This window comes from Capra hircus, chromosome 11, assembly GCF_001704415.2.
Source record: "Capra hircus breed San Clemente chromosome 11, ASM170441v1, whole genome shotgun sequence".
In the NCBI taxonomy this organism is placed as follows: Eukaryota; Metazoa; Chordata; class Mammalia; order Artiodactyla; family Bovidae; genus Capra; species Capra hircus.
In genome coordinates this window covers 102,002,241-102,026,425 of record NC_030818.1, presented here as the reverse complement: position 1 = coordinate 102,026,425, position 24,185 = coordinate 102,002,241, and the positions used below count along the sequence as shown (strand labels likewise).

Below are 24,185 nucleotides of genomic sequence, written 5' to 3'. Positions count from 1 at the left end.
GCTCCTGAAGGACAGGGCCAGGTGTGACGTGCAGGTGCATTTGGCCTCGGGGTGAAGCTCTTTTCTTTTAAATGAATTATTTATTTCTTTTTGACTGTGCTGGGTCTTCACTGGTGCGTGGGCTTTTCTCTAGTTGCAGAGACCAGGCTTCTCATTGTTGGGACTGTTGTTGCGGAGCACGGGCTCTAGGGCACACGGGCTCGGGAGTTGCGATCCACGGGCTTAGGTGTTCCGAAGCATGTGGGATGTTCCCAGACCAGGGATTGAACCTGCGTCTCCTGCACTGGCAGGCACATTCTTCGCCACGGAATCACCAGGTAATCCTGGGGGAAAGATCCCTCTTAAGCACGATGCTTGTGTTGCCCCTCTGTAGACGAGCAGCTAGCTCCCTGGGCCCAGGGGTCCTTACAGTGCTTAGAATGTTGCTGCTCTTCGTCAGCGGGCACCTGCTGAGGTCTGGGTTCTCCATCCACTTCTCTTCCTTAGGCCTCATGGCTGCCCTGTGAGGCAGCCCATTGCTGTCCCCATTTCTCAGACAGGGAAGCTGAGGCACAGAGAGGTCAGGCAGGTGGCACGAAGCCACATGGGAAGAAGCGGCAGAGCTGGGGTTTGAACCCAGGCTGTGTTCTCCAGCCCACGTTCAGGTCCGCCTGCTAAAGAGATACCAACCAGGGGTGCCTGGCTCCTGGTGCCATCAGGCCTGGGGGCCGGGGACTTTATGAGCTGGGTGGGTGCAGCTGCTCCTCCCACCCCGCGGGCCCCAGGCTCCCAGTTGCAGGGTGTTAAACCCCCAGGACATCACTGCTCCAGCCTCACCAGACTGTCCGGAGGCTCCACCCTCACCCTTTCTCCTGTCCCCTGTCAGTCTCTGTCCCCAAAGCTCGGGCTCCCAGAGACCTGGGTGCACAAAAGTGGATGGTCCAGGACCACCCGTAACTGCTCATCACCGCCTTTGGAATAAACCCCTCCCTTAGGCCGGCAGTCTGGGCCCTGTACTTTCCAACCCCGCCCACCTCTGCAAGTTTGCCCCCAGTTCCCCAACGTGACCCTCAGACTTGGGCACAGCAGACCACTCCCCACCCTGAAGGGTCTGCAGGCATCCCAGTCGCATTCGCTCCTGCCTGCCTTCCCTTTTCTGGTTCTTATTCTTCAAACTTACTGGACCCTCCGGCTCACAGTGTCTTCTCCCTCCTCTGGCTCCAGTAACTCTCCTATATGTTGTGTTCATTTGGATAAGCTTCGAACTTAAGTGACCTCAGTTTCTAGGAAAGCACATGCAGGCCAGCCTGCCTGGATTATAAATCCCTACGCATCTGGAACCATGGCTTCTATCAGTTTCTTTTTCCTGGTAGCACATAACGAGTGCTCACTAAACGCCTGAGATTAAAAACTGCCTCCTCTGGGAAGCCCTCCTGGGTTGCCCTCAGTGCAGACAAACTTCCTTGTCTATGGCCCCATAGGGCCCTGAGCTCACATTTAGGGTGGTCCAGTGGTTAAAGACTCTGCGCTTCCAATGCAGAGGGCATGGGTTCAATTCCTCGTCAGGGAACTAAGGTCCACCATGCAGCATGGTCAAAAAAAAAACAACAACCATAAAACAAAAACAAGAAAGAGAATTACACACTAGAAACAGTAGGACTGCTTCAGCGGGGACGGGCTATGACAGTATGGGACTTGGTGGGCAAGTCAGTCACAGAGGACCACATATTGTATGATTTTATTTCATGAAATGTCCCGAATAGGCCAATCCATAGAAACAGAAAGTGCGTTAGTGGCTGCCTACGGCTGAGATGTGGAAGGGAATAGAATGATTTAGGGGTGACGGTTAAAGGGTATGAGACTTCTTTCGGGGGTAATGAAAATATTTTGAAACTGATTGTGGCGCTGGTTGCCCAATCCTGTGTATATGCTGAAAGCCATTGGATCGTATACTTTAAACGGGTGAATTGTATAGTATGTGAATTATAGCTCAATAAAGCCATTAAAGATTACAAAGTAGTGTAATTGGGGTATTAATTGTGTGGTGATCAGTTTAATGTCTCTCTCCCTTGGCAGACTGTCCGCTCAGTCTTTCTTTCTTCTTTCCTTCTCTCTCTCTATCCCTCCCTCCCTTCTTTCCTTTTCTTTCAAGGTTGATTGTTTTAAAAATAGACTTTATTTTTAGAGCAGTCTTGGGCTTACAGAAAAAGTGAGCAGAGATTCTCAACACACCCCACAGAGACTATTTATTTTCACCCCTGATTTTCAAAGAGATCAGCAGAGAATAGATACCAGTGAAGAGGGGTTGATCGAGTGAATGCATGAATGAGCTGCCTCTTTGGAGACACTATCAGTTCTTTGCTACCCACCGCCTCGCCATTTTTCTCCTTCTCCCTTCCCATCTCGGATCCCAGGCCTTGACCTTCCTCGAGAACTAGGAGCTCTGAGTTTCAGGCGGGGGCCTCAGCTGGGTGGTTTGTTTTGATTTCCTTCTACATGAGTCACTCCAGCCATAGACAAAGCCCTGGCTCCTCATTTGCTTATGAAAATGATCTGCCCTCTCCAGTGCCTGCAAGGGAAGTTAATTAAAACGTGACTTCTCCAGGAGAGGCCCCGCCTCCCTCCCCGCAGGTGCGGGTGGGCCGACTTCCAGCTGGCAGACTCCATGGCTGCCACTGGGCAGGGGGCGGTGGAGAAGGAGGCGGGGGGGGGGGGGGGAAGCGAGTGGCACCATTTCCGCGCTTTTTAGTGACGGTTGCCCAGGAATCAACAAGCGGCCAAAAACACTGAAGCTTTGGGCTGCAAAAATCATCCCAATGGGAAAGTCACTCGTTCGTTCCCTGCACAAATATTTATTTTGCAGTTCCTCTGCACCAGGCTCTGTGCCAGGAGTTGCAAGGTAAACAAACTGCCCCCTGCCCTTATGAAATTCATTATCTCGCTAAAAGGACAAACTGAACAAGTAATGACAACCAAGGGCATCAGAGGGTTTGATAGCGGAGCATAGACTGCCTCTAGCTCTGAAAATGTGTGAGTCTATAGAGCGAGAGAAGGTGTTTGCAATACATACATCTGACAAAGAGCTGTTAGCCATCATATATAAAGAGCTGCTACAGATGAATAAGAAAAAGGCTGCTGAGGCTGCTAAGTCACTTCGTGTCCGACTCTGTGAGACCCCATAGAAGGCAGCCCACGAAGCTCCACCATCCCTGGGATTCTCCAGGCAAGAACAGTGGAGTGGGTTGCCATTTCCTTCTCCAATGCATGAAAGTGAAAAGTGAAAGTGAAGTCACTCAGTCATGTCTGACCCTCAGTGACCCCATGGACTGCAGTCTTCCAGGCTCCTCCGTCCATGGGATATTCCAGGCAAGAGTACTGGAGTGGGGTGCCATTGCCTTCTCCAAGAAAAAGGCAGGCAATCCTATAGAAAGACAAGAAAAGACTTGAATAGGCCCTTTATTAAGAGGATGTCAAGGTGGCTAGGACCCCTAAGTCAAGGTGCTCAACCTCTGAGGATTGCAAAATAGAAGCTCAGTGCTATTGGTAAAGATGTGAAGTAACAAGAACACTCAGGTAGTCGGTAGGAGTGTAAACTGGTACAAGCACCACAGAGAGCTGTTCAGCACTACCCATTAAAGCTAAGCATATACCTACCAATAACCCAACAATCCCCTCCTGGACACCCAACGGGGATGTGTGCCCATGTCCACCCAAACAGATGTCTGAGAATGCTCACAGCAGCTTGATTTGTCATAGCCAACCACCAAAATGGCCATCCCAGCTGGATAAAAAAGTGGTGATGGATTCATTCCATAGAATACTCCATAGCTGTGGTTCTTAACTGGGGGCAGTTTTGCCCTCCCAGAGGACATTTGCCCGTGTCTGGAGACATTTGTGGTTGTCACAGCCAAGGAGTCAGTCCTGCCCTCTGTCCAGTGGGTGAAGGCCAGAGATGCTGGCCAACATCCCAAGATGCAGAAGACAGCCCCCACCCCCAACAACAGAGAGTCATCTGGCCCCCACGCCAGTGGGCTGAGGAACTGCCCACAGCAACAGGGATGAAAGATCAGCTCCACACAACCACACGTGGTTCTCACTCAAAGTGTGGGGCGAAAGGAGCCGGACACACAAGTTACACACTGCTTCACGTGGATGAGGTTCAAACACAGCACCACTAATGTCTGGTTTTAGAAGCCAGGAGGGTGGGTACCTCTGGGGCAGGGACACTGGCTGTAGGCAGCACATGGAGGCTTGGCGGTGTTGGTCCTGCTGCCCACCTGGCGTGGGTGCCCTACGAGGTCCTGTCTGCTTCCCTCTTGCAAAGCCCGTTCGTCTGTGATAGTAGCCACATGTGGCAAGAGCAGTGGGTTCCTGATATTACCTTCATGCTTGAAATCCTACCCTTGGCAACTTAGCCCTTTAGATTCATGCTGTGTGTCTCAGAGCCCTTGCACTCACATAGAAACACCCTAGCTGTTGTGCAGTGGCTCAGTCACGTCCGACTCTTTGTGATCCCATGGACTGCAGCACGCCAGGCATCCCTGTCCTTCACCATCTTCCGGAGTTTGCTCAAACTCATGTCCATCGAGTCGGTGATGCCATCCAACCATCTCATTGTTTGCCGCGCCCTTCTCCTCCTGGCCTCAATCTTTCCCGGCATCAGGGTCTTTTCCCCTAGGGAAATACCGCAGAGGAGCAGCGTATTCACCCATTACCAGCTCAGCTGCCCAATGAGACGGGCTAACTGGGCCCACCCTGGTGCTACCACCGCCAACCACGCAACATCATAGTCGCGGTGACCGCAGGCCAGGCTCCATGGGGGCACTTACCCCTTGTACCACTAACAGCTAAGGCAGCCCTGCAAACTATACAGCTTTTCGGGTGGGAAAGGGAGGGCTGGACAGCTGGACTTGTTTGCCCAAAGCTTCACCACTAATGAGAGGCCACAGCTGGATCTGAACCCACATCGGACTCCACGTCTTTGCTGCCCCCTGGCATTTAGCGTCAATTGCCCGGGATCCTCCATTGTCTTTTCCTGTGCACAAAGTCAGCTCCGCAGACTGGATTTTGCTCATGTTTGCATGAAGCCCTCTACACACACAGAGGACATGAGTAGCCTTCTGTCTAGGAGAGCCCTGGGCACAGGCACCATTTGCTGTATAGTCAGGGGGTGATGGGAAAAGCCATCATTTCAGTGACCTGGACACAGGACACCTAAGTCATGCCTGGGTCAGAGCTGGACAGGAAAGAAGATCCAGCTCTTGGGTAGGCATTTTTGGGGAGATCCGACCTAAAAACGATTCCATTGGGGCAGCCAGGGAGAACAGGAGTGCTGCTGGTCCTTTGAGAGGCTCCCCAGAAGCAGTAAAAGGACCAGCCAGAGGTGGGTTGGCCTGGCACCAACTCTGGGCCTCCCTCCCCAGTTTGTCCAGAGGGGCTTTCTAGAAGCCTACAGAGAAAAGCTGCCTGGTAGAAGGGTCTGCGGTTCCCTGGGCAACTCAGAGGACTGGTTAAGGACTGACAAACTGGTGCCCAGAGGAGCTCCTGACTCTGAACTTCCAGACGCAGGCAAAAAGGTTGTGAAACCGCTGAGACGTGGTCACAAGTCAGCTCTGATTGGACACTTGGGTAAACCAGGCGCTCTTCGCATTCAGCCCAGAATAGGGCGAGAGCGCTCAGCTGGGACGTTCAAAGGTCCTGGGGCAAAGGCACAGATGTTGGGCCATGTGAAGGCGGAGAGCACCTGCCCACACAGGGATCCCAGAGACCACCTTGTTCTCTTTCTAACAGAAGTAAAGGAAACAACAAATAAGAGCGAATATTTACTGAGCACCAGCTACATGCAAGGCTCAAGTTATACCCTGTGACCTTGCTTATCAAGCCCTGTTAGTGAGCACTTCCTGTGTCCTGAGAGCTTGTTGTACTTATCCCTGAACTCTCCCAACCCCACTGGGAGGTTGTTCTCCCATTTGATGGGTGGGAAAACTGAAACTTAAAGAGGTTCCTATTTGCCCAAAGGCACCCAGGTGGAAGTGTGTGCTAAGTCGCTTCAGTCGTGTCTGACTCTGTGAGACCCCATGGACTGTGGCCTGCCAGGCTCCTCTGTCCATGGGATTCTCCAGGCAGAAATACTGGAGTGGGTTGCCGTACCCCCTTCCTGACCCAGGGATCAAACCTGTGTCTCTTGCGTCCACCTGCATTGGCAGGTGGGTTCTTTACCACTAGCGCCACCTGGGAAGCCCAGTAAAGGGGAGAGCTGCAGTTGACCTCAGCCCTCTGATATCATACTTCTGCGCTCACCCTCAGCAGCCCCTCACAACCACTCTGTAAGGGAGGTCACATTGTCCCCATTGGACAGATGGGGAAATCGAGGCTCAGAAAGGGATGGAATGGCAGACTCCTTTCACTTCCCACCACCCTCCCCGCACCGCCCGGCGACGCTAAGCCCTCCTTGTATTCTCATTCTTATGGCTGACTTCGAAGACATCTTAAGCGCGACACTCAAGGTCTTTTCAGAGGCACAACTTCACTTTGCACAGCACGGAACTGTGAAATACGGGCAGCTGCTCGGATCCGAGCTACTAGCAGCAACCCCTTGTCCTTGTGGTGGTTAGACTCAAGAGGTGAATGTGGGAGACGAATCCCCGCCCTGAGTCTGGCTGCCCTGCCCTTCTCAGCCATTTCAAACTGCGCCTTTCTCTGAGTTTGCTCTGTCACAGAGTGGTTTGGCTGGAATACAGCTCTGGGTGACAGCTGTCCCCATCAGCAGACAGCTTCATTAAACCTCATTAAGATGTCACTGCTCGCTGCCTTGTTTCTCGTCTCCCAGCTCTAATTAAAACCATCTCGCTCCCCGTCCCAGGGGGTCTTGGGATTCTCTGGTCTCCTTCTTGCATGGCCGCTCCCCTCTGCTCCCCAACATCGAGGCCCGAGCCCTGGAAATGCACGCTGAGATCCAGGCCGGGCAGGCAGCCCCTGGCCGGGAAGCCCCCTCGGAGCGGCCTGTTGCCAGCCTCGGGACTGCTGGGGCTTTCTGGAGGCAAGTGCAGGTGGCAAGCACTGCCGGCAGGCTGCTTCTGGAGTCACCGGAGGCCCAGGAAGGAAGTACCAGGGGATAACTTCAAAAAAAGTGACTGGCCTTATAACTCGAGTGTGACGATTCTCCACCCCGTACGCTCTTAAAAAATCCTTAACTTGCCCCCATTTCTCACCTCTTACCAAGAGGTAAAAATGGGTGAAACTAACTGGCTCTGCTTCTTGGACGGTCTAAACTGGATCTCGCCCTGCACAAACGAGCTGGGGGTCATTTCCAAGACGGGTTTTCTGCCTGGGAGCTCAATGCCTGAGTTCCAGACCAGTCTTAGGTGCTCATCTGTGAGGACCGAGCCCCCTAGGCGAGTCACTCCCACCTCCTGGCAGCCACAGAACCCTGTGACTCATTAACCCTCTAGTCCAGAGTCTCAACTCAATGAACGCTGTTCGACAGTTGAGAAGCCTCCGCTCGCTTTCCCGCATCCTATTAAAGCGTAGTTCTGTGAAATCCCACGGTTATTGCCTGGTAGTTATTAAATAAATATCTGTATACGGCTCTGCCCACACCCGCGCATGCACACACATCCCGTCCTGCTCACGGAGGGGGAGTTCATTATTGTAAAACAACTTAAGATCCTCGAATGAAAAGCACAATATAAATGCAAATTGTGATCACGATTAGCATAGAGGATATTTATTTATTTCCATAATGAGAACTTCAGATAAACAATCATGTGAAATAAGGTGCATTATGCATCAAAGGACCCCGGCGTCGTCTCAGAAGCCGGGTTCTTTGAACCGTGTGTGTATTGTGTGAGCAGCAGTCGAACATGGCATAACGCTACTAAAAAGCCACACACCAGAAGACCGCATCCATATATGATCAAAGGCATCTTAAAAAAACGTTAAGTGAAAAAAAAATCAGTGGGATTCAAAAATTTGCATATACTATTGTTACAAACCCACAGAAAAGAATTCATTGAAAAAAAATAACTGGAAGTAAACATTAGAAGGTGTGTGTGAGAGTGTGTCCTTAGAAACGGGGCCTTTGGGTGGGAGGCTAAGGGTGGGGGCTGGGTACTGAGACTTTATTTCTATCATTAAAAAGGCAGAGTTAAAGCCAGTTTCTCTTTTCTGTGTTCCCTCCCGCCAAGCATCAGAGTTAGAGTTCTTCTCCTGGGTCATCACCACTCTGCTGCACATGTGTAGTGGGGGCTGAACTGGCTTTCCCAGGTCAGGGGAGGAACGGAGGGGAGAGGGGAGCCCCAGGCCCACAGGAAGATGTGGAAAGCCAACGTATTAAGGTCACAGAGCTGAGACCTTGCTCTGCCAGTTCCTGTGTGACCTTGGGCAAGTCACTTGACTTCTCTGGTCCCCATCACTCACCTGTAAAACCTCCCTGACTGAGGACTGGATCCCAATAAGCCAGTGGCCTCCATTACTGCTGTCACTGTTGGTGTTACTGGGTCAGCTCACCAGCTCAGGTCAAGGTGGGGTGGCCCGGGCAGTGCAGACACCTCTTCAGGCCCCACTGAACCTGCCTGGCCACCCCATGGGCCCCTGCCTGGTTCCCATGCCCCGGAGCCACCTGTGTTTTGCTGCCTGGGGGTGTTCCTCCGTCCTCCACCCCCCGGGGCAGCCCCGGCTCCCTTGGTGCTGCCAGAACCATCGCTGCCGCTGATGTATGGCCCTTGGTGTGCGAGGCAGCCACGGGGATAGGGCCCCGGCGTGTCCTCCCCTCCCCCCTCGACAGCTTGAAACCAGGTCCTTCATTTGCATTTACATGATCTCGCTGTGCAGCTTATGAGATCGAGAGATTTATTTGCTACTTAGCTTGATGTTTGATTACACTCGGAGAAGGCAGTGAGCAGCAAAGTGCACCGATGCCTTGCTCTGAGCCCGCGGCCTCGGGGGGCCAGTAACTCAATAGCGGGTTTAGGTGGATGAGGGGGAAACGCTGTGCGTTTTAAAAAAGGCAAACATGAGAGGTTGGAAGGAACAAACACCATGATTTGGATTTTTTTTCTTTTAAAGCAATGAAAATTGACTAGGTATCCTCTGAGATTATGAGCAGACCTGAGCCACATTCAGGAGGCAGCTCACTGTCCTGGGAGAACTTCCTCCTGGGCAGCATCAGAAGCTCCCACAAGAGATACTGCCTCTGCTATCGGGAGGTGGCGGGGACGGACTCCCGCTTACAAGGACGGCTCTCGAACCAGAATGTCTGGGTCAACAGGGGCTCTGTCAGTTACACCTGTGTGGTCTTGACACAGTCTCTCAACCTGCCTGCACCCCAAGTTCCCTATCTGCAGAGTGGGGGAAACAACGCCCCATTTTAGGTCTGCGGCTGAGACAAGCAGACGAGACGCTCTCGCCACCATGGTGGATAAGGAGCGGGTACCTGATGAATGAAGCTGTTATGGGCACGACTGGCCATTCTCTGAAGACACAGGGGTAAAGCTAAATGCCCCGGTGGAGAGAAATCACCGGGCGTAGGGCTTTGCTAAGTGTTACTCTCCTGTTCTGTGATTTATCCGCCGTGTAGGGTTTAATCCCAGACTCCCAGCAGTCCACTCTCGGAGCGCACAGCTGGGGCGAGCTCCAGGAAGGCAGACTTGTTTTCCTAATGGTCTGAGCTGGGCGTAATTAGGAGCAGCGATCTGCTGCTACCAGCATATTGCTCATCACATCCCAGCTCCAGACAGAAATCATTCTTCACCTTACTGGGACTTTACAGTTTGGTGCTAAAAACAAGTTTGGGGGCTCCCCTGGTGGTCCAGTGGTTAAGACTCTGCTCCCACTGCAGGAGGCACCGGTTGGATCCCTGGTTGGGAAACTAAGATGCCTTATGCTGCTGCTGCTGATGCTAAGTCACTGCAGTTGTGTCCGACTCTGTGTGACCCCATAGATGGCAGCCCACCAGGCTCCTCTGTCCCTGGGATTCTCCAGGCAAGAACACTGGAGTGGGTTGCCATTTCCTTCTCCAACGCATGAAAGTGAAAAGTGAAAGTGAAGTCACTCAGTCGTGTCCAACTCTTTGTGACCCCATGGACTGCAGCCCACCAGGCTCCTCCGTCCATGGGATTTTCCATGCAACAGTACTGGAGTGGGGTGCCATTGCCTTATGTTGCAGGGCTTAGCAAAAAAATACCCCAAAAACAAAAACCCACAGAACAACAAGAACAAAACAAAAAAAATCCCCACAAGTTTGAGGCCAAATGCACAGGTTGGAATTCTGGATTCTCAGCTCTGTGTGGCCTTGAACAAGTTGTTGAACTTCTGAGCCCCCATTTCCTTACTGATACAATAGTTACAATGGGAATACTCAGCTCGGGAGGGTTATTGGAACCTTTCATAAAGCGGTGGGAGTTAGTAGAGGGCCAAGAAAGTTCTCAGTAAGAAGCAGTCATACAGACTCCTCTGGTGGTTCAGTGGTTAAGAATTGGCTTAGCAATGCAGGGGAAACAGGTTTGATCCCTGGTCCAGGAAGACCTCACATGCTGCAGGGCAACAAGCCTGCATGCCACAGCCACTGAGTCCTCTCTCTAGAGCCCGTGGTCCACAACCAGAGAAGCCCCTGCATGGAGAAGCCTGCATCCCACAACGAACAGCGGCCCCCATTTGCTGCAACTAGAGAAAGCCTGGGTGTGGCAACGAAGACCCAGCACAGCCGAAATAAGTAATTTTTTTTTAAAAAGAAGAAGCAGTCATACTAGCTGGTGGACATCATTAGCCTACCCACTGGGTGGAATTATCAGTGACTTTGTCTCTATTTGAACAGAAAACTAGCTACGAAATTGATAAACCCCTTGACGGTGCCTCAAAAAATTAAACGTAGAATTGCCATGTGTTCCAGCAATTCTGCTCCTAGATATAAGCCCAAAGGATCTGACAACAGGTGTTCAGACTAATACATGTACACACGTGTCTATAGTAGCATTATCCTCAAGAGCTGAAAGACGGAAGCCACCCAAGCATGCAGCACCAGGTAATGGGAAAAGTGTGGTCTATCCATACATATATGGTAGACTGGTCCTCACATATGCATGAACCTTGAAAACACAGGTTGAGGGAGAGAAGTCAGACAACAAAGGCCACATAACGTGTGGTTTCATTTACAGGAAACATCCAGAATAGGTAAGTCCACAGAGACAGAAAGCAGGTAAGTGATTGCTGGGGATGGGGGAGCAGAGAACGGCAGTGATCGCTTCATGGCTGTGGGATCTCCTTCTGGGGTGATGAACACATCCTGGAATGAAACAGCAGGTGTGAGTGCGCAGCATCGTAAAGGTGTTAGATGCCACTGAATCATACACCAAAGAAATCGGCAATAGCTAATTTTATAAAATTTTGTCTCAATAAAAAGAAAAATTAATATGTCCAAGCTGGGCTGGATGAAGCACAAGCCGGAATCAGGATTGCTGGGAGAAATATCAATAACCTCAGATATGCAGATGACACCACCCTTATGGCAGAAAATGAAGAAGAGCTAAAGAGCCTCTTGATGAAAGTGAAAGAGGGGAGTGAAAAAGTTGGCTTAAAGCTCAACATTCAGAAACTAAGATCATGGCACCTGGTCCCATCACTTCATGGCAAATAGATGGGGGAAACAGTAGAAACAGTGTCAGACTTTATTTTGGGGGGGTCCAAAATCACTGCAGATGGTGACCACAGCCATGAAATTAAAAGACGCTTACTCCTTGGAAGGAAAGTTATGACCACCCTCAACAGCATATTAAAAAGCAGAGACATTACTTGGTCAACAAATGTCCGTCTAGTCAAGGCTATGGTTTTTCCAGTGGTCATGTATGGATGTGAGAGTTGGACTATAAAGAAAGCTGAGTACTGAAGAATTGATGCTTTTGAACTGTGGTGTTAGAGAAGACTCTTGAGAGTCCCTTGGACTGCAAGGAGATCCAACCAGTCCATCCTAAAGGAGATCAGTCCTAAGTGTTCATTGGACGGACTAATGTTGAAGCTGAAACTCCAATACTTTGGCCACCTGATGCAAAGAGCTGACTCATTGGAAAAGACCCTGATACTGGGAAGGATTGAGGGCAGGAAGAGAAGAGGACGACAGAGGATGGGATGGTTAGATGGCATCCCTGACTCAATGGACATGAGTGTGAGTAAACTCTGGGAGTTGGTGATGGACAGGGAGGCCTGGCGTGCTGCAGTCCATGGGGTCACAAAGAGTCCGACAGGACTGAGCGGCTGCACTGAACTATGTCCACAGGAAGGTTATGCCATGCCCCTTATCCGGACAGTTTAGGACGTTCCTCTCTCTCTCTTCAGGATGGGAAAGGAAAGAAGTGCAAATGAAGCGGCCACTGTCTCACTGTGGGATCATTGACCACGTGGTTGAAAACCTCGCGCAGCTTCAAGGAGGTGAGACTGGGTGGAAATGGATGCCGGGACTGGGGGACCGTATCCCACCCCGATTGCGTGTCTCTGATGGGAGACAGGGAGCTGGGGCAGATCCGTCTGTTAGGTGCATCTTAGAGCTCCAAGAATACTTCTGTTTGAAGGCCAACCCGAGGACCAGTGAAACTGGTTGGGCTCTGTTTCGCGAGGTATGCCTTCACTTTGGGCCCTTTTGGAAGGCCACAGTCAGCAGCAGGAGCAGTGGGAGGGAGAAGGAACGCTGGACTGCGGGTTGGGAGACCTGGACGCTCATGCCTAGCTCCTCTCCCCTCCTTCTGAGGCCCCATCTCGCCTGTTCCTGGGACCCCGGAGGATGTCAGACAGGAGGTCAGACAACCTCAGGTGGATGTACACCCGGAATACAAAGCCTGTGTCCTGAGCCAGCCAGGCAGCCGCTGGGAGACATGTTCTATTTATGGGAGGCTCCATGTCAGTCTTCTTTGGAAGAAAGGGTTCTTCCATTTTAAGAGAAACATGAAATCGCTCAACTAAGGCCATACAGAGGTCCTCTCCTGGTGCGGACGGGTGGGATCAGGATCCAGGCTCTAATCCTTCTGCACCCCTTTGAGAGTCACCTCCTCAACCATCCCCACCTCAGCAAATAATGACAGGATTTAGACAAGACGACTGAGGAAAGGTGCCCAGGGGTACCCAGCACACAGCAGGGGTGCCCACCAGCCGGGAAGGGCTCCCCCCTTTGCCCTTTGCTGCACACATGCCCCTGGCTTAGTAAAGGAAGAAACCCCTCTGGGTCGGCTTTGATATGGCACCAAGGAGGGAAGGAGCCAGTTTCCAGATGGTGGAGAAGAAATAGAAAAAGAGTCCGCCTCTACCTTCTCACACCTGAAGGCGTAAGAAATAAATGGCATCTTCGTTTGGTCATTGGGTCAGTTCAGCTGCTAAGGGTCAAAGCCAATGGTCTGTGGAGAAATCAGATTTAAGAAAGAGGCTCCCTACCAAATGGAAAAAAAAAAAAAAAGGAAAGAAAGAAAGAAAAAGCAAAAGCAGAGAATGATCTATGTACTTTTCAAAACTTGAAACAGAAATCAAAGGAAAATGGAACTGTTTTAAGTTTTGACAGCTGCAGGGATCATTCTGTTTGGTTACTCTATTTATGTTTTCATTTTCTTTATAGATTCATTGAAAATCGCATCATGTAATAGGGAAGAAAAATGTTCCGTGTTTTCTCCCCCCACCCCCATAAACCCTTGTTCTTTCCCAAGAACAGATGAAAACGCCAGCTCCAGTGACTTTTGTTTTGATGTATATTTCATAATATCTCATTGATTGTAAGTTTTATTTCCATGTCAATAAAAAAAACCAGTATTGTAATAAGTGAGAAGGAGTTTAACACAAAATGGCAGCTGACCTGTTAGCACAGCAGATCGCAAGAGTGGAGGAAGGGGTTCTGAAACGAAGCCGCTTAATAAGGATGGCTGTTGATTCCAGCACAAAGCTGGGCGGCTGGAGAACAAGGTCCCACCTTGGCCCCGTCTTTGCAGCCTTGGGGCTGTTTTCTGGTGGGTTCTGGGTTTCCAGTTTATAGGAGAGGTCAGGCTGGCCTTAAGCAATGCTCTTTTATATAGCAGAGGTGGCGGAGGCCGCTTACAGGGCATAGGGCACCATGCTTGGCACTTGGGAGTTTTCAGAGATGGGTGATGACCTAGTTGTAGAGGGAGGAAAAAGACATGGCCACGGAGAAGCATTAACCACAAGCTTTGTTGGTGGGGCTTGGACAGGAGTGAGAGAGGGCAGAGGAATTATGAAGACTGTCCGGGGGCTTATGGCCGAGGGGCCACAGTCCAGAAAGGGAAGGGCAGGGGGAACTCCGGGGTAGAGGGGGCTGGGAGAGGGGCTCAGGCGTCCACGTGAAGTCACTGTGAGCAGGGCAGGGAGTCTCTGGGTCTGAGATCTCAAAGGTCAGCTGAGGCTTGGGGGTCTTATGATCAGGAGGCAGTATCTTATCAATGATCAGACATTGGTGTAGTATTAAGGGAATTGAAAAATGGGCAAGTCGCCAGTGGCTAAAAATCTGCCTGTTTGGGCTAGATTGGGGCTTCCCTGGTGGCTCAGGCGGTAAAGAATCTGCCTGCAATGCAGGAGACCAGGGTATGACCCCTGGGGCGGGAAGATTCCCTGGAGAAGGGAATGGCAACCTACTCCAGTATTCTTGCCTGGGAAATCCCATGGACAGAGGAGCCTGGTGGGCTACAGTTCATGGGGTCGCACAAAGTCGGACATGACTGAGCGCCTAACACTTTCACTTTGGGGCTACAGCCTTGCCCCACTGTGAGCCCACAGGAAGGTAGGAGTTTCTGGATCCAGTGGGAGCAGCGGAACTGGCAGTTTGCTGCCTTGCAACCGTGGCAGGTGTGCAGCAGCCAAGAAGGACAGGCTAACGGGGAGGGCCAACCTAGGAAGGCAGCCTGGAGGAGGTTTCCTCCTCATTCCTGGGCCTCCAGTGTTCCTGTCTGTAAAATGAGGAAGCAGAGCTAGCTGATCTCCGGGCCACTCCAGCTCTGGCATTCTCTTTTTGGAGCAAGTTCCGAATCCACATCACCTAGACCCATGTCATCTGATTCTTTTGTTCAGGAAGGCAGAGCGCACACTGGGCATGCTTTGGGGTCACGTCAGCCTGATCTGGGTGCCATGGTCCAATCTCCCATTTGGCAACTCCTCTCTGAACACCACCCAATTCATAGGCTTTTTGTGAGCAGAGACTGTTCAATGTCCCTCCCATAACAAGCCTCACTAAAACTCGGCAGTAGGCTTGAGTGGCAATTGTTAGTAGAGAGAGTGGATGCTATTCTTGACACCTCCGTTAGCAGCATCTAAGCCTGGGGACCTGCCCACCTGCACTCACCCAGAACAACCAGAGCAAAGTCAACTGGGCTGCCCTGGGATGGACCTCCACCCCTTCCTCTCAGACCCAACCTGCCTGCCACTCTGAGGCCCCTCCCCAGGTTTGTAGGAAATCCTCTGAACCCTGAGCCGCACCATATACAATGGATAGAAAGGATTTGGAGAATGGGATGATGAAAACCGTGGATCAGCCAAACCAAGCCCCATCCTCCAACGCCCTCCCCCTCATGTCTACATTCACAACTGAAAATTGGAACTGCCAAGGCTCTGCGGTTGGGAGGGGCTGGGGAACAGACCATGGGAGAGAAGATCTGAGCTGAGCAATATTAAGTGCTCAGGATGAGAGACTGTGTGATAAATGATTTAATGGGTGGCTTCAAAGATGGAATAGGGCTGCATAACTCAGGTGAGGATTTCAAATATATGGCATAATTGCTACATGTGAAGTCTGTTTGTACTTAAGCTTTTAGTCCTGGAAATTACCAAGCTCTGTGCTGCTCCTACGACTAATCATTAAAGAATTAAGAGTGAGAATACCCATTATTGTAAAAGACTCGAGTGAAGATGGTCTTGATCCAACTTATAAAATAGACAGATTTGGTGCAACTGAATAATTTTCCTCTTCTCTGCACAAAATCAGGAATGCTAGTCATACGCAGTGGCTGGGGTGAATGCTTACAAACTGGTATAGACCAGCCGATAATTACCAAAATGAGGAAGAAAAAAAAAGAACAGCATTTTGTAATGAATGACAAGCTGCTGAGCGGAAATCTAATTTGGTCTAATTAAGCAGCCTTTTGTGAGGATTTGTCTTTAGATGAAAAGAGGGAGCCAAGGAGATCTAAATGCAAATGAACTCCATCATTTTGGTTTTAAAGGGCTAGGCTGAGATGAGTGCCTTCACGCCCAGCCCTCTTCTTCATTAGGTTCCTAGTCCTCTCCTTGTCACCCCGAGCCTGCACCAGGCCCCACCTGCCTCGGAGGAGCCTCACATTTCCTGTCCCTCGCCTCTCATATCTTTTCAAATAGGGTGCCTCTTGTTGACAGAGCTGTCAGGGAGCTTTTGCTTATTCAGGAGCAAATTTTATTTTGCCCAAAGTAATAAAAGCCAATGGGGTTTTGCTTATTAGAGGAATCTGCTGCTATTCTCTGAGGGTGCATCTTCTGAAGTCTGGAGGGTTGAATGCACACCCAACGCCATTGGCACTGACAGAGAGACTGGCGGAAAACCAACCCTGCAGCTCAACCTGCAAGGTAGACCAGATATCTGCCTGTGTGTCCCTGGCTGCTGTCTGTTTGAAGCTGGGGTGCCCACCTCTCTAGTCAATCACAGGATCAATCATCTGACCAGGTGGGTTCTCTTTGGCCCACAGAGGATTACAACACACATCTATCTTGCCCTACACAGAGATGCTAGCACAAGCCCCTCAGCCTCATGCAGATACTTCAGGGATAAGCAGAGGGCAAATGCTTGCTTGCTGTTCCTGCATTCACAAGATAGTTCTCAGGTTCAACAGTTCACTAGAAGGACCCCCAGAGCTCAGAAGAGCCGCTCTACTCATGGCTGTGGTTTCTTTCAGCAGAAGGAGCTAGACTAGAATCAGTAAAGGGAAGAGGTGCATGAGACAGGGTCCATAAGAGACCACTTGTCCCCTCCTGGTATTAGGAGATGGAGCCTTTGGAAGGTGATGAGGTCTTAAGGGTGGAGCCCCCATAAATGGGATTAGTGCCCTTATAAGAAGAGATCAGAGAGCCAAATATCTGTAAACCAAGAAACATACCCTGCCGACTCCCAGCACTATGAGAAGTGTTTGTTGTGTAAGCCTCCAGGCCTTGTTCTAGTAGCCCCAGCTGACAAGCACAAGCAGCCGCTGTGGGCTGAGCCATTGCTATGTGCCTGCTGTCTTGGCCAAGGGCCAGCACTTGATGCCTGCCGATTCCTTGACCCTTCCTGACCTGACCTTCCATTTACACTGTGCTTAGCCTCTCCTCCTCGCCTCCCCTGCTCTCTGCTTTTCCAAAGCACTTATCACCAACTCTGTGGGTTTTTAAAAAAATTCCTTTAGCCATACTGTGGCAGGCGGGATCTTAGCTCCCCGGCTAGGGATGGAACCCCTGCCCCCGGAAGGGGAAGCACCGAGTCCTAACCACGGCTTGCCAGGGAAATCGCACCAACGCTGTTTTACTGATAAAGTCTGGCCATCGCCTTCCTTCCCTCCCTAACATGGGAGCTTCATGAGGCAGGGGTTATTTCTCGTGCTACTGTTGTTCCCTGCTCTGTCTTCATGCCTAGAATAATTCTTCACACATAGTAGACATTCGAGAAATCTTTGTTGAACAGGGACTGAATGAATGAATTCTCATCATAATATATGAAACAGGTCTCCTCTTGTCCCAGTGTTACAGATTAGCGCTCAGCAAAGTTACACTGAAGGACAGGGAAGCCTGGCATGCTGCAGTCCACGGGGTCGAAAAGAGTTGGACACAACTTAGTGACTAAACAACAACTGAACAAGGCTACGTGCATGTCCAGGGTCACTCAGCTAATCGCCAGAGGCAGAGCTGGGAGACCGGGGTACCTGACTCTGGGACGCCCTGGCTGGCGCCTCTATGATCTGCTGCAGACTTTTCATAGTCCTGGAACTCAGAGAAAGCCATCAGCTTGATAGGAGGCACTGAGGTAAATGCAAAAGGCTGTTTGTGGTTCCGGCTGCCCCAGGCCTGAGAAAGTCAACGTCACAGCACAGACAGATCAAGAAGTCCTCTCTCTTTTCCTGAACCATCTCTTCTGTATTAGTTTCCTGTGGCTGCTGCAATAAATAGCCACAAACGTGGTGGCTTAAAAACAGCAAAAATTTGCTTTTGCTGAGTCCTGAAAGCCAGGAGTCCCAAATCAAGGTGTCAGCAGGGTTGGTTCCTTCAGAGGCCGTCAGGGAGGAAGTGTTTCATGCCTCTCTCACAGCTTCTGTGGGATGTTGGCCATACTTGCATCCCGTGGCTCACAGGTGTATTACTCTGATCTCTGTGACTGTTTTCACATGGCCTCTGACCCCTCTGTCTGTGTCTCAAATCACTCTCTTCTTTTTCTTCTAAGGACACCAGTTATTGGTCTAGAGTTTCACCCTAAATCCAGTATGGTGTCATCTTGAGATCCTTAACCTGACTGCACCTGCAAAGACCTATTTCCAAATAAGGTCACATTCACAGGCACCAGGAGTTAGGACTTGGACATGTCTTTCGAGGACATATCCTGTTAACAGCATGACATAGCGGTACCATCCAACCATCCATGCTGGCTAGCAAGGGGGGGCACTATCATTGCCCAGAATGGAGCTAACAGCATGTCATGGGGTTCCCCTCGGTGCTCAGTGCTGCATCAAATGAGCTAGACTTAACACAAATCAAGACTATAGTGACGCACCGCCTCACACTAGTCAGAATGGCCATCATTTAAAAGTCTACAAATAACAAATATTGGAGAGGGTGTGGAGGAAAGGAACCCTACTCTGTTGGGAATGTAAGTTGGTGCAGCCACTATGGAGAACAGTATGGAAGTTCCTCAGAAAATTAAAAAATAGAATTACCCTATGATCCCACACCGGAGAAAGCAATGACAACCCACTCCAGTACTCTTGCCTGGAAAATCCCGTGGATGGAGGAGCCTGGTAGGCTGCAGTCCATGGGGTCACTAAGAGTTGGACACGACTGAGCGACTTCACTTTCGCTTTTCACTTTCATGCATTGGAGAAGGAAATGGCAACCCACTTCAGTGTTCTTGCCTTGTGAATCCCAGGGATGGGGGAGCCTGGTGGGCTGCTGTCCATCCATGAGGTCGCACAGAGTCGGACATGACTGAAGCGACTTAGCAGCAGCAGCAGGATCCCGCACTCCTACTCCTGGGCATATCTCCAGACAAAACTACAATTTGAAAAGATACACGCATCTCAACGTTCATAGCAGCGCTAGTCGTAATAGCCAATGCATGGGAGCAATCTGAATGCTCGTCAACAACTGATGGACGAAGAAGATGTGGCGTATATATACCATGGAGTATGTGTGTGTGTGCACACGTGTGCTTAGTTGCTTCAGTCATGTCTGACTCTGGGACCCCATGGACTGTAGCCCGCCAGGCCCCTCTGTCCATGGGATTCTCCAGGCAAGAGTACTGGAGTGGGTTGCCATGCCTTCCTCCAGGAGATCTTCCCTGCCCAGGGATTGAACCCACGTCTCTTAAGTCTCCTGCATAGGCAGGCACATTCTTTGCCACTAGCACCACCTGGGAAGCCCCATTCAATGGAATACTACTCAGCTATTAAAAAGAACGGAATAATGCCATTTGCAGCAACAAGGATGCAGCTAGAGGTGATCGTACTTAGAGAAGTAAGTCAGAAAGCCAAATACCATACGATATCACTTCCAGGTGGAATCTACAACACGACAGAAATGACCCTATCTACAAAACAGAAACAGACTCTCAGACACAGAGACCAGGCTCACGGTGGCCACAGGGGAGTGGTTGGGAGACAAACGGAGTTTGGGGTGAGCCGATGGAAGCTTTCATATATGGCCTGGATAAACAACAAGCTCCTACCATATAGCACAGGGAACCATATTCCGTATCCTATGATAAATCATAATGGAAAAGAATATTGAAAATCATGTATACCTATATAACTGAATCACTTCGCTGTACTGCAGAAATTAACACAACATTGTACATCAACCATACTTCAGTTAAAAAAAAAAAGATGAGCAAGACCCCCATTTCTTGGGACTGACCTCATGTGTGAATCCCTGACTATAGCTCATGAGAAAATGAGAGATCAGAGCTTGACCGGCTAGTGGTAAATAAGCTAAGTTCTGGGGCCTGGAAACCAAAAGAAGCTACCCCAGGGGAGACATTCTGGGGAAGATTTCTCAGATCATGTGGTTTGTGATGTAGCAAGGGAGGGGAGAGGCTGCTTGGAGAAGGCAATGGCAACCCACTCCAGTACTCTTGCCTGGCAAATCCCATGGATGGAGAAGCCTGGTGGGCTGCAGTCCATGGGGTTGCTGGGAGTCGGACACGACTGAGCAACTTCACTTTCACTTTTCACTTTCATGCATTGGAGAAGGAAATGGCAACCCACTCCAGTGTTCTTGCCTGGAGAATCCCAGGGACTGGGGAGCCTGGTGGGCTGCCTTCTATGGGGTCGCACAGAGTCGGACACGACTGAAGCGACTTAGCTTAGCAAGGGAGGGGTGAGTGGATTCTTCTAGCTGTGACACATGACGGGCATTCCTGGTGACCAGGCAGAAGATAAGACACCTGCACAATCTCTGGGCACAAAGGAGGCTGGCCGGAGTGTCATGAGGGAAGGGAAACGGGCTGTGGGGACTCCCAGGAGGGAGCGGGGCTCATCTGCCCACCAGGCAGACCTCCAGGGAGAGGCGGCGCTGGAGAAGGACTTGGAATGTCGAAGAGAGAGATGCGGGGCAGCGTGCGCCGAGACGGCAAAGGGCACGAACAGGAAACCAGGGCGCGTAGAAGCGCTACCCCAGGACGTTTGTCTTTCTCTGCCTGACTTACTGCACTCAGGAATCGCTTACATGGGGCATCTTTAAAAATGGTACAGATGAACTTCTTTACGAAAAAGAAATAGAGTCACAGATGCAGAAAACAAACTTATGGAGAAAGTGAAAGCCGTTCAGTCGTGTCCGACTCATTGTGACTCCATGGACTACACGGTCCATGGAATTCTCCAGGCCAGAATACTGGAGTGGGTGGCCTTTCCCTTCTCCAGGGCACCTTCCCAACCCAGGGATCGAACCCAGGTCTCCCACATTGCAAGTGGATTCTTTACCATCTGAGTTACAAGGGAAATCAAAAACTTCTGGTGACTGGAGGGAAATGGGAGTGTGGAGAGGGATAAATTGGGTTATTGGGGTAGACATCTATACACTACTATATATAAAGTAGACAACTAATAAGGACCTACTGGATAGCATAGGAAACTCTCCTCTAAACTCTACTCTAAAACTCAGGAATGACCTATATGGGAAAAAAATCTTAAAAAGAGTGGATACACGTATATGTATAACTGATTTACTTTGCTGTACACATGAAACTAACATAACATTGTAAATCAACTATACATCAATAAAAATTAGAGGGGAAAAAACGAGAGAGAGAAGGGCAGCAGAAAATGGTCCAGCCGCCCTGGGGAAATATGGGTAGTGGGGCCAGAGCTGCCAGGCTGTCTTCTTTATGGAGTCATGGATGGCTGGGAGTCAAGGGTGAGGGGGATGACCGGTCCTGTGGTTTAGGAAAGTGGTGCCACTGGTGGGTAGGGCAGACAGCAGGAGATGAGGGCTCCCCAGGAGTCTGGCTCTGCACTCCAGCGGGGCTTGGGGGAGGAGACAAGACCAGAACCCAGAGGGCAGCTATCAGGACCTTCCGGACTCAGTGTCAAGGGGAGACTTTCGAGTTCTTCCCTCCCAAGTGTCTCCAAAGCTGAGTCAATGCAGAGAAAGCTGCCGGCTGCATTGCATACGGCTTCTGTATGCTTCCTGCCCCCAAACTAGCCTTTCTCCTCGCCCACCTTCCCTTAATTTCTCCAGCCACTGCAAGTACTGAGGAGGTTCAAAGTGGACTATCTGCTCAGCCCCCAAGTGGTCCTCCTCCCCACCCCTCAGCTGGGAGACTGAAGCCAGCCTGGGGCCCATGATGTTCCCTCTGTAGACGAGCCTTAGAACAAAATTTAAATCTACACCCTGGCCTAGATTTTTCAATTCCCCACAACACATGCTTCCAGCCAGGCTGGGCTATCCCCAAAACTTTGGAAGTCTGACTGTCCTTTTCAGAATATCAGAAAAGTCTGATTTTTTTTTTTTTTTTTGGTGCTTTGAGGTTTGCAAGATCTTAGTGCCCCAACCAGGGATTGAACCTGAGCCCCCAGCAGCGGAAGTGCCAAGTCCTAACCACTGGGCCACCAGGGAAGTCCCAGAAAACTGATTCTTAAAGGCCAGGGACAAGCTACAAAGCAGAGTTCCAATATTTTCTTGAAAGCTGAAAATGCAACTCTTTCCCCTGCTGAAGACCACAGGCTCAATGAATGCTGCCAGCTGGTAGCAAAAGTCTTCTTGTACCGAATCACTCCCTTTCCAACAATAAAATAGTTAACATTTTCTGTCTAAAATGATGTGCTTTCTTGATGTAAAACCAGCTCAGAAGGATGGAGCATCTTTACCATTCTACACCCCAGAATTCCCCTTAGAAATCAAATATAATCCTCTTTAAGAAGCTTTAAATAATTTTGAGCTTTCTTATTGACTTATTAAAATGCAGCTTAAAACACGTCTTCAATGCAATCCTTTTACAAGGGTCAGGGATAGAAAATTTGAAGAAATATGATTAGCAGATCAGTTGGAAAGACTTAAGTACTCAGCTGCAAGTTTGAGTATTTCAGAGAAAACTTTGGAACCCCTCACCAAGCTGCCCTGGGACAGGATCGCTCTCCGCCTGCCTCCCTCCTTTCTGCCCGCAGGTCCAGGCTTCACTAACTTGGTGATGCCCTACGGGTTCTCTGCAGAGAAAAATCTGCTGCCACCACCCGACTCATGTTTCCCCTGCAATGCATCCCCAGGAGCTTCGTCTGTGAGCTTTCCTCTGTCCTAATGACCAAACTTTCTCAGAAACCCCTTTGTTAAGAGCTTCAAAGGGCTTAGATTCCAAGGGTGGTCTTTGATCCCTGGCATCCTCACACGATAGGAGCCAGCGGTGTCCTGACTCACTGTGAACCATCCCGCGTCACTGAACTCATCCCGCGTCACTGGAGTCCTGCTCTGTCCTGGGATGGATGGAGTCAGAGGCGCAGTTCAGGAATTTCCACGTTTAAGTGAGTGAATGGGTGAATAATGAACAAGTGAATCAATGAATCCACAAGGCTTTCCTAAGTGTATAGCTGCCCAATAGAAAGGCATACAGGGACTTGCCTGGTGGCACAGTGGATAGGAATCCACCAGCCAATGCAGGTGACATGGGTTTGATCCCTCATCCGGGAAAATTACACACGCCGTGGAGCAACTAAGTCCATGAAGCACAACCACTGAGCCTGCCGCCTACAGCCCAAGCTCCGAAACAAGAGGCACCGCAAGGAGGAGCCTGAGCAGCACAGCCGGGAAGAGCCCCTGCCCGCCGCGACTAGAGAAAGCCGGTGCCCAGCAACGCAGACCCAGGGTAGCCAAAAAAGAATAAATAAGTCAATGTTTTTAAAAAAGGAAAGCCACACAGAACAGGGACTAGGAAAAGCACCGTCTTTCAGGGGAAGGCTTCCATCGGACCACATGTACCCCCTGCTTAAATCAAAGACATCGATCTTAAAAAATGCACATTGAATCTTGCCTTGAATCAAGCAAGGCTTCTGTAAGTGCAAATCCTTGCAAGAGACAAATCCCAATTACGTGACAGAGTTTGTGACACCTGCAGGGCACCTGCATTACACATCCAGGGCAGGCGATAGAGACCAGGGTTTGTCAGAAGAGGAGCTGACATCACCGATAGGATATCTGGCTCCAGAGATCTGAGAGGGTCAGCGCCAGCTCCTGCCACAACTAGGACCCGTGTACCAGCACCAGGGAAGGCTTCTAGGATGCATCCACGGATTGTTTGATTTCATACATCTAGTTTGGCCTAGAGCAGCCCTCTCTGGAGATCAAAGCAGTCCATCCTAAAGGAAATCAGTCCTGAATATTCATTGGAATGACTGATGCTGAAGCCTCAATACTTTGGCCATCTGAGCTGAAGAGCCCACTCACTGGAAAATATCCTGACCTTGGGAAAGATGAGGGCAGGAGGAGAAGGGGGCAACAGAGGACGAGATGGTTGGATAGCATCATCAACTCAATGG

At 50.3% G+C, this 24,185-nt stretch overlaps 1 protein-coding gene across 1 annotated transcript in view; it reads right to left on the bottom strand.

Moving 5' to 3' along the window:
- CFAP77 (cilia and flagella associated protein 77) overlaps positions 1-24,185 on the bottom strand; it is a 154,013-nt gene that overhangs the window by 64,014 nt on the left and 65,814 nt on the right. The gene's annotated exons all lie outside the window — the stretch shown is intronic.